Below are 13,318 nucleotides of genomic sequence, written 5' to 3'. Positions count from 1 at the left end.
GCATTAGTGGTAACAGTATAAAGTAAACAAGAGAAAGGATTACCACAGAAGAGTAGTATGTAGTTATGTTTGAAGGGTAGAGGGAATTATGTCAGAAAGAAACATAAAGAAAATTTCTAAAAACTAGCAATGTTCCATTTTATAATCTGGGGGCAGGGATTATTTGCTTTAATATTATGTTATTTCAATTGACATATTAGTCACCATTCTGAATGATTAATATTGGTTACAAGTTGTTTTTTTAATCAAATATTCAGTAGTCCATAACTACCTATTTGTCAGAAAGGTAGGAAATCTAAAGACAGGAAGTTGTTAAATGAATTAAAATATATTCATATGGATAAGCTAGATACTATATAGTACACTATATAGTATATCTATATATCCATATTCATGTTAATATACTATGCAGCAGTTTAAAAGAATAAGGTATATTCATTTAGACTCATAAGGCAATATATCACAGATGTACACTAAGTGAAAATGACAAGTTGTACAAATTTCATTTACAAAAATGTTCAAATCTCAAAAAATATAAAACCATAGTATATTCCTATTTAAACACATATAAATTTGTAAATGTATTGAATGAGTTCAGAAAAAAAGAAAAAAAAACCCACCAAACTGGTAATAGTAGTTACTTCTACAGAAAGGACTGATGTAGGGTAGAGGTGACATTGGTTGGGGAAAGGTGAAGAAATCTAGAGGGAATTGCATTTAACCAGTATTATTTGCCTTTTTTTTTTTTTAATAAAGAATGTATTTGTGCATCAATTGTTTCCTTTGTTAAAAGTCTAGGACTTTCACTTCTACCAAATGAAGAATTAACTGCTATGGGAAATGTCTCTGTAAACAACTGAAAATCAGACAAAATATACGAAATAGTATTCAGACATGTGTAGCAGATAGCATGGGACTATGATCTCTGAGAGAAAGGAAACAAATGAGATGAGCAGTAAAATTAACCCAGATCACTGCCTAGAGAGTTTCCAGGCCTCAGTACAGGAGGGAGAACTCAAACAGGAAGGGAATCCAGTTGACTTTTTCTCACTAAGTTTAGGAAGCAAAGATAGGGAGGCCAAGGTGTCTAGAATTTGCAGACAAGAGTAAGTAGGGCTGCACAGAGGGTTCCAGAGAACTGCAGAGGGATGCCCTCAAGTCTTTGAGAAATAATCTGTGCATAATATGGGGTGAAACTTTAGAAAGCAATAGATCAAATAATTTTCATAGTTCACATATGGCTAGGAAGAATTTATGTTCAAATTCCAAACCACCACAGAAGAGGGATCTCATGAGACACAGGAAACTGAATAGAGAGTCTTCAGAATTGGGGTGGTTTCATAGTGAAGCTAAATGATCAGTAGAATAAAGGCTGCGCTGCACATGCCCTAACAAAACTTAAAAGCAAGCCTGGAAATGATAAGACTGATAGTAAGTAACATGACTATATGCAGAACAAATTCAACGTGCTTTAAAGAATACAACAAAACCCAGCATGAATGAACATAAAGTTCATAATGACTAGAATCCGATTAAAAGTTATAAGCACGTAAAAACAAAAAAGGCAGAAAAATATGACCTATAACTAGAGGAAAATTCAACCAGTCGAAACTGACCCAGAAACAACAGAAATAATTAAATTATTAGAGAAGACTTAAAAATACTGTTAAAAATATGTTCCATATATTCAAGGATATTTTTCAAAACATAAATGTGATGAGAAAAAAAGTGGAAGATATAAAAAAGAACCATATGAACTTCTAGGGATATGTATTGATAAATACACTGGATAAGATTAACAGCATATTAAACATTGCGAAAACAAAAAGTGAATTTGAAAGCGTTGCAATAAAAAATATTCTCTGTAAACCACAGAGAGAAAAAAAAGAATTTAAAAAATGAACAGAGCAAAAAAAAACTTCAGTGAATTTGGGGAAATATCAGCCAGTCTAACATACATTTAATTGAAGTTTTGAAAGGAAAAAAGGACTAGGGATTGAGACAGAAAAAAAAAAAAAAACATTTGAAGAAATGATGGCCAAAAAACTTTAAATTTGATGAAACCTGTAAATCCACAAATCCAAGAAGCTCAACAAACTTCAGGCAAAATAGACATAGAAAATCACACCAAGACAAATTATCATAAAAGTGCCAAAAATGCCAAAAACAAGAAAATCTTAAAAACAGTCAAATAAAAAATGACACATTTAATACAAATAAACAAAAATAAGAATGTCAGCAGACTTCTCCAAAAATATGCATGACAGAAGACAATGGAGAGACATGTTTAAAATACTAAAAGAAAACACTGTCAATGTAGAGTTTTATACTCAGCATACTTATCTTTCAAAACTGAAGACAAGATCAAGATGTTTTGGAAAAACAAATGCTTAAATAATTCTTTGTCAGCAAACATGCATTACAAAAATGTTAAAATTCCTCGGGCAGAAGGAAAATATCGGATGGAAATTTAGATCTTCACAAATGAATGAAGAGCAATGGAAATGGCAAGTATAAAAGACTTTCATCTGATTTTTTAATGTCTTTAAAACATAGTTGCCTATCTAAAACAGTAAGAAAATGGTATCGTGGAGTTTTAACATATATGGAGATAAGACTGAATGCTTTCTTCCTAAAATCAGGAACAAGGTCAGGATCTCCGCTCACACCACTTCTATTTAACATTGTGCTGATGTTCTACCAGTGCAATAAAGGAAGAAAAAAAATTAAAATCATAGAGAGTTAAAATAATGAAGTAAAACTGTCTCTATTTGCAGATGGCCCAATTGTCCTTATGAAAAATCCCAAGGAATATACAAATAGCTACCAGAACTAAAAAGTGAGGTTAGCAAGATCACAGGATACAAGATGAATATACAAAAATCAATTGCATTTATATATACTAGCAACAAATAATTGGACATTCACTTTTAAAATATAAATATACCATTTACAATCATGTCAAAAAATATGAAGAGTTAGAGATTTGTCTAAATATGTGTAATACTGACATACTAAAAACCAGAAAATAAAGTATTGCTAAAAGAAATTAAAGAAGATCTGAATAAATAAACATGCTATGTTCATGAATGAAAGACTCAAAATTATTAGTGTACCGGCTTTCCCATATTGATGTAAGGGTTTAATACAATCCCAATCAAAATCACAGCAGTCTTTTTGTAGAAACTGGTAAGCTGATTCTAAATTTTATAGGAAAATGAAATGACCCGAAATCGCTAAAATAAATTTGAAAAAGAAAAAGTTAGAAATGTTCACTTCCTGATTCAAGACTTACTGTAAAGCTATAATAATTAAGTCAGTATAGTATTTATGAGGATAAACATATAGATCAGTGGAACAAAACAGTCCAGAAATAGATCTTCTCAAAGATGTCAAGGTTACTCAATGGGGAAAGATAGTTTTTTCCAACAAATAGTGCTGGAACAATTGGATATCCATTTGGAGAAATAACAAGCCTAGACACTAACCTTTCACAATACATAAAAATTAACTCAAGAAGCATCACAGGTCTAAATATAAGAGCTAAAACTATAAAACTTCAAAAAAAAACCCGTAAGAAAAAATATTTGTGACCCTGGGTTAGGAAAATATTTCAAAAATAGGACACAGAGAATACAAAGAAAAACATGATAAATTAGACTTTGTCAAATTAAAAACTTTTGATCTTTAAAATTGACCATTAATAAGAATACAAGCCACAAAATGGGTGGGAGAAAATATTTGCAAAATTTGTATCTGATGAAAGACTTGAATCCAGAACATGTTAAAAAACACAATTCAATAATAAGACAACTTGATTTTTTAGATGAGTAAAAGATTTGAACAAAGAAAATATGAATGGCAAACAAGCACATAAAAAGATGTTCAACATCATTAATCATTAGAGAAATACTAATTAAAACCACAATGAAATACCACTGTACTCTCACTGAAACAGCTAGAATTGAAAAGACTGACAATACATACCTAGGATTGATGAGAATATGGAGCAACTGAAACTCATACATTGCTGGTGGGAATATAAAATTATGCAGCCATTTTGGAAACCATTTTGGCATACGCTTATCATATCACACAGCAATTCTACTCATAGTATTTACCCAAGAAATGGAAACATATTTCTACACAATGTTTTGTGTGCAAATGTTCATAGTCACTTTATTAGTAACAGTCAACAACTGCAAATAACCCAAATGTCTATCAACTGTGAATAAACAAGCATATTATGGTATATGTACTCATTGGGGTACTACTCAGCAATATAAAGGAAACAGTTCACGCTACGTAAAACAAAATGGGTGAATCTTAAAAGCAGTTTGCTAAGTGAAAGAAACCCAAGACATAAAACTGCCTAACTGTATGATTCAATTTATAAGAAAATATGGGGAAAGGCAAAACTAAAATGATAGAAAACCCAACAGTGATTGCCAGGGACTGGAAGGAGGCAGAGGTGATTAAAGGGAAAGAAGCATGCAGTAGATTCTGGGGTGATGGGAATATTCTTTATCGTGAGTATAATGAGATAGTGATGATAAATATTTGCCAAAACTTATTGAACTGAACACTTAAAAGGGTGAATATAATTATATGTAAATCACACCTGGGGGAAAAAGCTGATTTAAAAAAAAAGTTTAAGGAGATAAACAGGAAAATGAGGCCAATGGTTATAATGTAAATGTCTAATGCAGCAGGAGTAGGTAGCTTCTAGAATCTTTCAACCCTTCTTCTAACTGCTGCAGCTGCTGGATTGGATCATTGGATCTGTTACCAATTAAAGAAGCTTAAAAATGCTGAGAAGATGTTCTGTAGCTGAAAGCACCACCTTTCCCTATCTAAGGCTACTGGGGAACCTTTAGAAATCTTCTACTCTTGCTCATTGGCCAGGTATGGATTTGCTGAGGTGGGGAGGGTGTAAACTTGCAGGTGATACTGTGCTTTGATGTCTTTCATCTTATTAAACTCTCCCAACAATCTGAAGGTAAATAGTTATTCTCACTTTGCAAGTAAAAAATGGAAAAGGCCTAGAGAGAAGAATTTGGGTTTTTAACTTTGAAAGGGATCACATCCATATCCAGACACATTCTCATGAATTTTTAGAACAGCAAATCACAGAAAAAAATCCCAAAAGCACCTAGAAGAGAAAAAAAAAAAAAAATCAGCTACCTCTAAGGAACAAGATTCTGCCATTAAATGCTCAAGGAGTTTGTAAGAAGAGTCTTTTGTGGGTTTCCCAAAGCTGCATCAGGTAGGACTGAGAGGAAATGGATAGCATCCCCTTTAGGACTGGTAAAGGAAACCAGAAACTTCATAAAAAATAGCATGGCAAAGAAACCAAGGAATGTTAAGGGAAGGCCCAGAAGCCAGTGTAACTACAGCAGGACTGAGAAATAGGCCTGGAAGGCCAACTTCGTGTCACACTGCAGAAAACTTTATGGTTGAGAAGAAAGAGTAATGATTCTCCCTGCAGCTCTCTGTCCCATGCCTCATCTTTTTATGACCTTTGAATTTCCTACTCTCTCCCCAGAGACCTACTGATCCTCCTAACTAGAGAGTCTAGCACTGGGAAAAGGAAAAGAGTCCCAAGTATATCCACAACCACTAGTCTGGTAGAAAAGAACAAAGAATCCTCAAGAAGATAATGTTGCAAAGGAGAAAAGACAAGGTGTATACAGAGAAAGCACAGGAATTTGTGAAGAATAAATAACAGAGCTAATATCTGCTGGCCTCTGTTTGACTGTCCTATTCTAATGTCTATGAGGCTTCAGGATTCACTGATGATGGTACACTTCTTCCACTCTCCCCTAAACCCTCCTACCCTAGTTTGGATTAGAAACTCTTTCTTGTTTTGATCTTCATGTACACCCTAAGAACACCACCATCACTACAAGTATTATTAAGTAAAGGCTAGCTGAACTACCCAAATTTTCTGACATTGTTTCTCCTAGTTTCTTTGCTCCAGAAGTCCCAGACTTTTCCATTCCTGAGATTAATTCTCTTCCTTTAGCTTTGGTGCATCCCTGATCTTGCAAGGTTCAAAGCCTGCCATGTGTTGTAGTCTAAGCTCTTCTCTCCCTGTTTTGATTCTGGAGGAAAGACAAGGGGAGCTTTGGACCCCAGGAGTTGAGGGAGTGGAGGCGGCCCACACTCTGGCTCAGCTTCCTCTTTATTTCTTTTGTTCTCCTCAAGTGCCTAAAAACAATTTCAGATGCATCTCCCACTGGCATGGGAGATCAATCTCCTGCCAATAACTGCCCCATTAGGTCTAGACAACAGATTCATGCCCAGCTGCACCCTTGGCTAGTGTCTGACATAATTTTACTTTATAATCCTAAAAGAAAATTTGCCCCTTCCCAACCTTAAGTCACATTACAAACTCTCTCTCTACCTTGACATTACAATTAGCTCCATTATCCTCTCCCAATTCCTGGAGTTCCCTGTGTAAACAAAGAGATGGGAAAATGAAATTCTGCCATACATCTAACACTTCACCAACTTCTGGTTTATTTTAATGCATTCCCAGAAAGCCTCTAGAGGGCAAGCACCAAGCCTTGTTTGTTGTTGTACTCTGCATGTCTGGCACAGTACTTGCTACATGGTAGATGGTTAATAAATGAAAAAATGAATGCCTCATAGTTTGCTTAAACTGAAAGAATTATACAAGATTCCTTCATGCACAAACCTGCAGGCAAGTCCATGAAAAGATGGCTGTCTGTCTAACTTTCAGCATTCCATCCACTTCAAACATGGCTCCAGGTACCAAAAATGCCCTCATATTTTGGTGCAATGCAGAATCCATACTGGAGGGATGGGCTTTGGTTTTCATGACAGGATTTAATGTGTGGGTTAGGCTGCCAAAAAAGGAAAGGAAGGCTAGTCGCAGTGGCTCATCCCTGTAATCCCAGCACTTTGGGAGGCCAACGCGGGCAGATGACCTGAGGTCGGGAGTCCGAGACCAGCCTGACCAACATGGAAAAACTCCGTCTCTACTAAAAATACAAAATTAGCTGGGCGTGATGGTGCATGCCTGTAATCCCAGCTACTCGGAGCTGAGGCAGGAAAATCACTTGAACCTGGGAAGCGGAGGTTGCAGTGAGCTGAGATTGCGCCATCGCACTCCAGCGTGGGTAACAAGAGCGAAACTCCATCAAAAAGAAAAAAAGAGAGAGAGAGAAAGAGAGGAGGGAAGGAGGGAAGGAAGGAAATGAGGCAACAATGAGAAACGTTACCTACAAGATGGCAGAAGACCAGAGGGGATAGTAGAGAGCCACAGGGATGAGAAAAAGAACTAATAACCTGCAATCTCCATGTCTCCCACTCTCACAGCTATCTAGACCTTGATCCACTGGAGAAGCAGCTTGGTTTCTGCCCTTCCTGAGTTCACGGGCTCAGTCTCCTTGAGCTCCTACCTTTTCAAGTGTTCCATTCCCTGGCAGACAGACCAGCAAAGTTCTACCATGGTTCTATTTCTGTTGCCCCCCTGCAACAAATACCTTCCAGCCTTCTTCTACACCATATGAATTAAAAGCACATCAGTGAGAAAATTAACTGGAAGGAATAAAATTTCATGGCCATTTGGCAGCCTCATGGTTCAGCAATACCAGCGGTCCCTCACCTTTGGCTTCGGGCGCCGTGCACAAGCCGGCTCCGGTGAGCCACCAGCCATCACCCACAGTGCTCTTCACAGTCATGGCCTTGGTAGAATGATCAGACCACTACAGCTGCAAGCAGGGAAATCCAGGTCACCGAATGCCTTCCCTCTCCTCTCCACTCCTCTAGCCTATTTCCTCCTACTCAAAATCTCCAGCTATCAGTGCAATCTCATCCCGCAAATCTTTTCTCAGGGAAGATGAGAGGAAGGCACCCTCCCCACCCATCTCCACTTTTGAAATGCCTCCAGGAGTGCCAGCTGTACAGACTTTTCCAGAAGGGTGTTGGAGGAGAGCGTGGCGCATTCAGAGCACCAAGGCTCCCTGATTATGCAAGGCATACAAGAGCCCCTCTATTCATCACCTCGAGGTAGACTATTAAATCTCTGGAAGCCTTCCACACAGTTTAGTAACGGAGATCCATTATGCCCTCCCTCAGGTTCCATTGAACACCAGCAAACAAACATATGGTGAGTAAGTTCTAATGGAATTCCACACCACATGCAGGCTCTGCGCAGAGCTCTGTGCTGGAGGGAAGCTGGCCCCAAGCAGCCTTTGATGGCAGCTCCTCCAAGTGGTTTCTGCAACAGGATTTTCCTGCTTTCACCATGTAAGGATATGAGGCGTGGAGAATTTATTTCTGTTTTCTAGTAAAGCATTTGGTGAGGAGTGTGGACATCTTCTTATATCCCCAGCTTGTAGAAGGGCTTATTAGCTGACTTTGGGTAGGTCACTTGGCCCCCCAAACGTTTGGTGCCTGTCTGTGTAAAATAGCCACAAACGATACCTGTTGTCTATTTCACAGGTGTTGTAGTAATGAAACAGCTCAATGGACATAGGATGTTTTGGAACGCATTTCAGATTTGTATCATTATCACAACCCGCCCCCAGATTTCCTGCCTCCAGCCCATGTCTATAGGCTTCATTCCATACAAGAGCCAACTGCATTATCCTTAGGAGATTTAAAAATAAAACAACAAATCTAGAGTATTGATGATATTGATAACAAGAAAATGTATTTTCTACAACTCAGTAGTTTCACAGTTCCTTTTTGAAAACTATATCTTTAAAAATAAAAACCTGTCTTCTCTCTTTGTCCTCCCCCTCTCCGACCTCCCCCCTCCTCCCCCTTCCCCGCCAAAAAGTGATTATGGAGTGAGAGCCATACTGATTATTTTGACTGATCAACTGGAGGAATTTAGATAAATTTGGCTTTTCATTAACTGCAGCTGTTGTTTCTTTCAGTGCTTAAATGCAATTTATCATTTGAATGTGCCGGCTGAGGAACGTTGCTTGAGTTTTCCTTTGCTTTCAATCATTAGTCCTAACAGTATGAATCCAATTTCTATAGTTAGCCTTTAAAAAGGGTCCCACTTTCTGTCCTTTATGGTTGCTTTTATTGAAATATTAAGTTTTAGGATCAGTTCTCTATCACACACACCACTATCAACGTACTACTATTCAAACCCAAATCCAGCTTCCATGCCCTGAAATCACAAGCGCAAAAGCCCAAAACCTCTCAAGGCTCTCCGTCTCCCCACCTCAGCCCCAGCCCATCACCATCCCCACCCACCCACTTACTTAGAACAATGTTTAATTTGGTCACCAGATTCAAATATGCAGAAGTAAGGCCTCCCAAACTCAATGAGATTTCCAGCTCCAGTGCACAAAAAGAAAGTTGTGTAGTTCCACATGACTTGAGTGTGAATGAGAGCTGTGAAGTGATAAACGACCTCCAAACAACATTGGCTTATTTAAATTAAACTATTATTCATTTATACAGGATGATGACTCATGATTATCTGGACAGGAAGAGAAAAAAAAATGAAGTAGGAGGAGATAGCCTCAGAACTTGTTTCCTGTTAATGTTCTAAGAGTAATATCATGCTAGTCTTTATGTGGTTTCTCATTATTCTTAGAACTTTAGTTACCATCTTAATTATTCTATTGTTTCTCTTGGAAGAGGAGGAGGAGTAGACAGGCTACATTTTCTTTTTTTTTTCACATCATGATGGATTAAACGTCAAGAATAATTAAATGCCACAGGTTGCTAGCCAACAATTGAACGCTGACATCTTTTAGGAGAACCCACCCAGGAAAGAAGAAAACAAACATCTTAACATCTCAGTGTCTTTCCTGACTTCATTTACGTAGGCAGGGATCCCAACATCTTAAACTAAAATAATAAAAAAAAAAAAGAACAAAGCCTCTCCAAGCTAATGATTATTCTATGCTTGGAATGAGAGTGTTCAGAAGAACCAGTCATTTATGTCGAAACGTTTTCCAAAGTAGGAGAAGTGGGGGTTTGCTCCTGTGCACGCTGGCAAATGAAAACAACAAAGAATGTGGATCATCCCAGAGACTTTAGAAACAACATTGGGCCATTTCAAAAGTTCTGATTCTGAGATTTTGAGGGCAAGGAAACAAAGGAAATGTTATTGGTTAATTTATCAATAATTGATAGACTAGGCTGTACTTCCAGTTCCATTTAAGAGCCAACTACAAATAAAATTGTCAGCACATGGCTGAGTAAGAACTATCTGGGGTGGAAGAAACTGAGAAATATTCACTGAAGCGTTAATATTTCATGAAGACCAGAAGACCAAGGTCAGTTTTGTTATGAAGGACCCTGAGGTTCCAGTTCACTTTGAAATGCTGAAGCCAGGCAATTTCAGGACGTTCTATTCATTCTGGCAAGTAAAGACATCTTCCAAACACACAGCAGTGACTTTATTCGAGCACAAAAGTTGGCCCCTCTGGGAGTAGCAAAATCGAGAAACGATACTCTAAATAATGTGTTCTTCTCTACAAGCACCCAAGTTTTTGTGAAGAACAGCTTAACTTTCGTGTGTTTACCACAAGACTCTCAACTCTCCACATGGCTTGAGTGACAACTGATATCTCTACAATATTACAGCCACACACATCCCATCTCTTGTTTGATTTTTTTGGATCTCCTCTTTCCCCAAAGCCCAGTCTTCCTTAATATGAAGAGGTTGGTCTTGAATCTGCATTCTCTGGTTCCTATCCCTTTAGTATCTCTCATTTTGGGTGGCCAGTCACTCACTTACGGGGCACAGACAAAGTAACAGACAAACTAAAAGCCCTTCCAAACCAAACAACAAGGGCCAGGCGAGAAACTATCAGCTCTTCCTAGGAAGCTGAGACGCAGTGCCCTGAGTGATGATGGAGCCTGACAGGAACAGAGAGCACAGCCCACTCATCGTAGCTACAAACTATCAAATTCTCAAACACCAACACCAGATCTTCCTTTTCTTTCTCTATCAAGAACCACTGGTTTAAACACTTGACCAAATGATGTGGCCTGACTACACTAAAATCTCAGAATTTAACACTATATAATTCATCCATGTAACTAAAAACCACTCTTACCCTAAAAGCTATTGAAATTTTAAAAATAACAAATAAATTTAAATGTAAAAAAAAATTAAAATTAAAAAAGACGTGCCCTGAAAGCCTAGAGCTCTACAACACCCCTGAAATATAACACTTCTCCAAGACCCCAGGGATGTCAAAAAAGGAGAGCTAGAACGTAACTGTATTAGTCCGTTTTCACACTGCTGATAAAGACCTACCTGAGACTGGGCAATTTACAAAAGTAAGAGATTTATTTAATGGACTTACAGTTCACTTGCCTGGGGAGGCCTCACAATCATGGCGGAAGGCAAGGAAGAGCAAGTCACGTCTTAGATGGAGGGCAGCAGGCAAAGAGAGAAAGAGAGCTTCTGCATGGAAACTCCTGTTTTTAAAACCATCAGATCTCATGAGACTTATCCACTATCATGAGAACAGCACAGGAAAGACCCGCCCCTATGATTCAATTACCTCACACCAGGTTCCTCCCATGACACATGGGAATTGTAGGAGTTACAATTCAAGATGAGATTTGGGTGGCAACACAACCAAACCATATCAGTAGCTCTTGTTAAAGACCCTGAAGACTGTTCTGAATGACTTGGGTGCAGGGCTGGTGCTCCCATTCTCCTTAAAGTGTCAGAATTCTTTCCCTTTACTCCCCATGTGAGAACCTATTATCCCACAGACTCCACCTTGCAAAACCAAATGTTTTGCAGCCCACAAGTTGAGTTCTAAGAGAGATGCACTCCAGACCCTTCCACCCCAATCACCCACTTTCCACCCCTGCTCTGTGCCCTCCCCATCCTGAGTGAGGGTGAAAAGGTAGCACAGAGAAGACAGGACCAAATAATCAGTTCTTACTCTCTTACAAATGGTAACTTGTTGAGTGAGCATTGCTACCACTCCACACCCAGATAAAAATAAAACAAATGTCAACAGTATATATCTCTTACCACCTGAGACCATGTAACCTGAGATCTTACCACCTGAGACCATGAGACCTGGCTCTCATCCCAGTTCCTTGCTGTGAAATACCTACTCAACATTACTGTCTATGAGTCTGCTACAAATAATTATTTGAATATCTACTACCACAGGCATAAAACGCTTTGCAGCACAAGTTCAGATTCAGGGCCGTAAGTTCAAACTCCTGACCTCCAAACAATATTTGCAAAGGGACCATCCCTCAGACCACTTTCCTTGGACATTTCACCCATCCAAGAGAGGAAGGCCTCTACCCACACTACTATCTTACTACAGAGTGTTTAAGAACTTTCCACACTATTATCCACCTTCTCAGTGAGAAGACCTAGAGTGTGGATAGAGAGAGTGCATGCTCAGTAAATATTTATTGAGTCCTCACTGTGTGCTAGGCACTCTGTAGGCACAAGAATGTAATACAGGTTGAGTATTCCTTATCCAAAGATACAAAAGACAAAATGCTCCAGTGAGCATTTCCTTTGAGCATCATGGCAGTGCTCAAAAAGTTTCAGATTTTGGAGCATTACAGATTTTAGCAGGGGTGCTCAACCAGTAAGTACATGATGCAAATATTCCAAAATCCAAAACACTTCTGGTCCCAAGTATTACAGACAATGGATACTCACCCTGTAGTAAACCAGATGACCAAGCAGCCTTTCCTCATGTGCTTTACCATCTAATCCTCACAGAGTCTCATGTGATCTCTAGCAACACCATTTAATCAATGAAGAGAGGCAAAGAGAGCCCCAGATAGAAAAGGACAGAGGTGGGATTGAAAACCAGTTTGTTCTCTCCAAACCACTGCTCTTTCCAGGAGATTACACTGCCCCCAAGTTAATGGGGAAACAAGGACTGTTGGTTTGCTCTTCTTGGCCCATTATTTTAAAAATGGCAGGAAATGGGCTTGAGGGTCAATCAAGCCCACTCCCCATTCAGTCCAGGGCTGGGGATTGTCACTGGGAAAGACAACCTCCAGCTGGACTCACTGATGGCTCATGGCTATGTGTTCATGCTAGATGGCCAAATGGGGCCAACTGGCCTCTAGGCCCATGCTTAAGGCAACAGCAATGTCAAGGAAGAGTGTGAGAAAACAATTTTTGAAGAATGGTTTCTTTTTTTTGAAAAAAAAAAAGGGGAAAAACACCAAAGTAATCAGATAAGAATTCTATTACATTTATTTATATTTACTCTATAGCTTAGTATTAGTTTATTCTGAATTATATATGAGAAGGGAGATGCTGAAACCTTTTTGTGCTTAAAGTCGGTGAAGATCTTAATCTGACCCAAGAAAA

General features: G+C 38.5%; 1 long non-coding RNA gene across 1 annotated transcript in view; it reads right to left on the bottom strand.

Annotated features, from left to right (window-relative positions):
* Positions 1 to 7,774, bottom strand: part of LOC109025660 (uncharacterized) — a 28,292-nt gene extending 20,518 nt beyond the window's left edge. The window contains exon 1 of the long non-coding RNA XR_002004581.4: positions 7,634 to 7,774. This is a non-coding gene — a long non-coding RNA (uncharacterized lncRNA). The remainder of the gene's footprint in view (positions 1 to 7,633) is intronic.
* Between the last annotated feature and the right edge of the window lie 5,544 nt (positions 7,775 to 13,318).

Source organism: Gorilla gorilla, chromosome 12, assembly GCF_029281585.2.
Source record: "Gorilla gorilla gorilla isolate KB3781 chromosome 12, NHGRI_mGorGor1-v2.1_pri, whole genome shotgun sequence".
Classification (NCBI taxonomy): Eukaryota; Metazoa; Chordata; class Mammalia; order Primates; family Hominidae; genus Gorilla; species Gorilla gorilla.
This window is presented reverse-complemented; position numbering and strand designations above follow the sequence as displayed.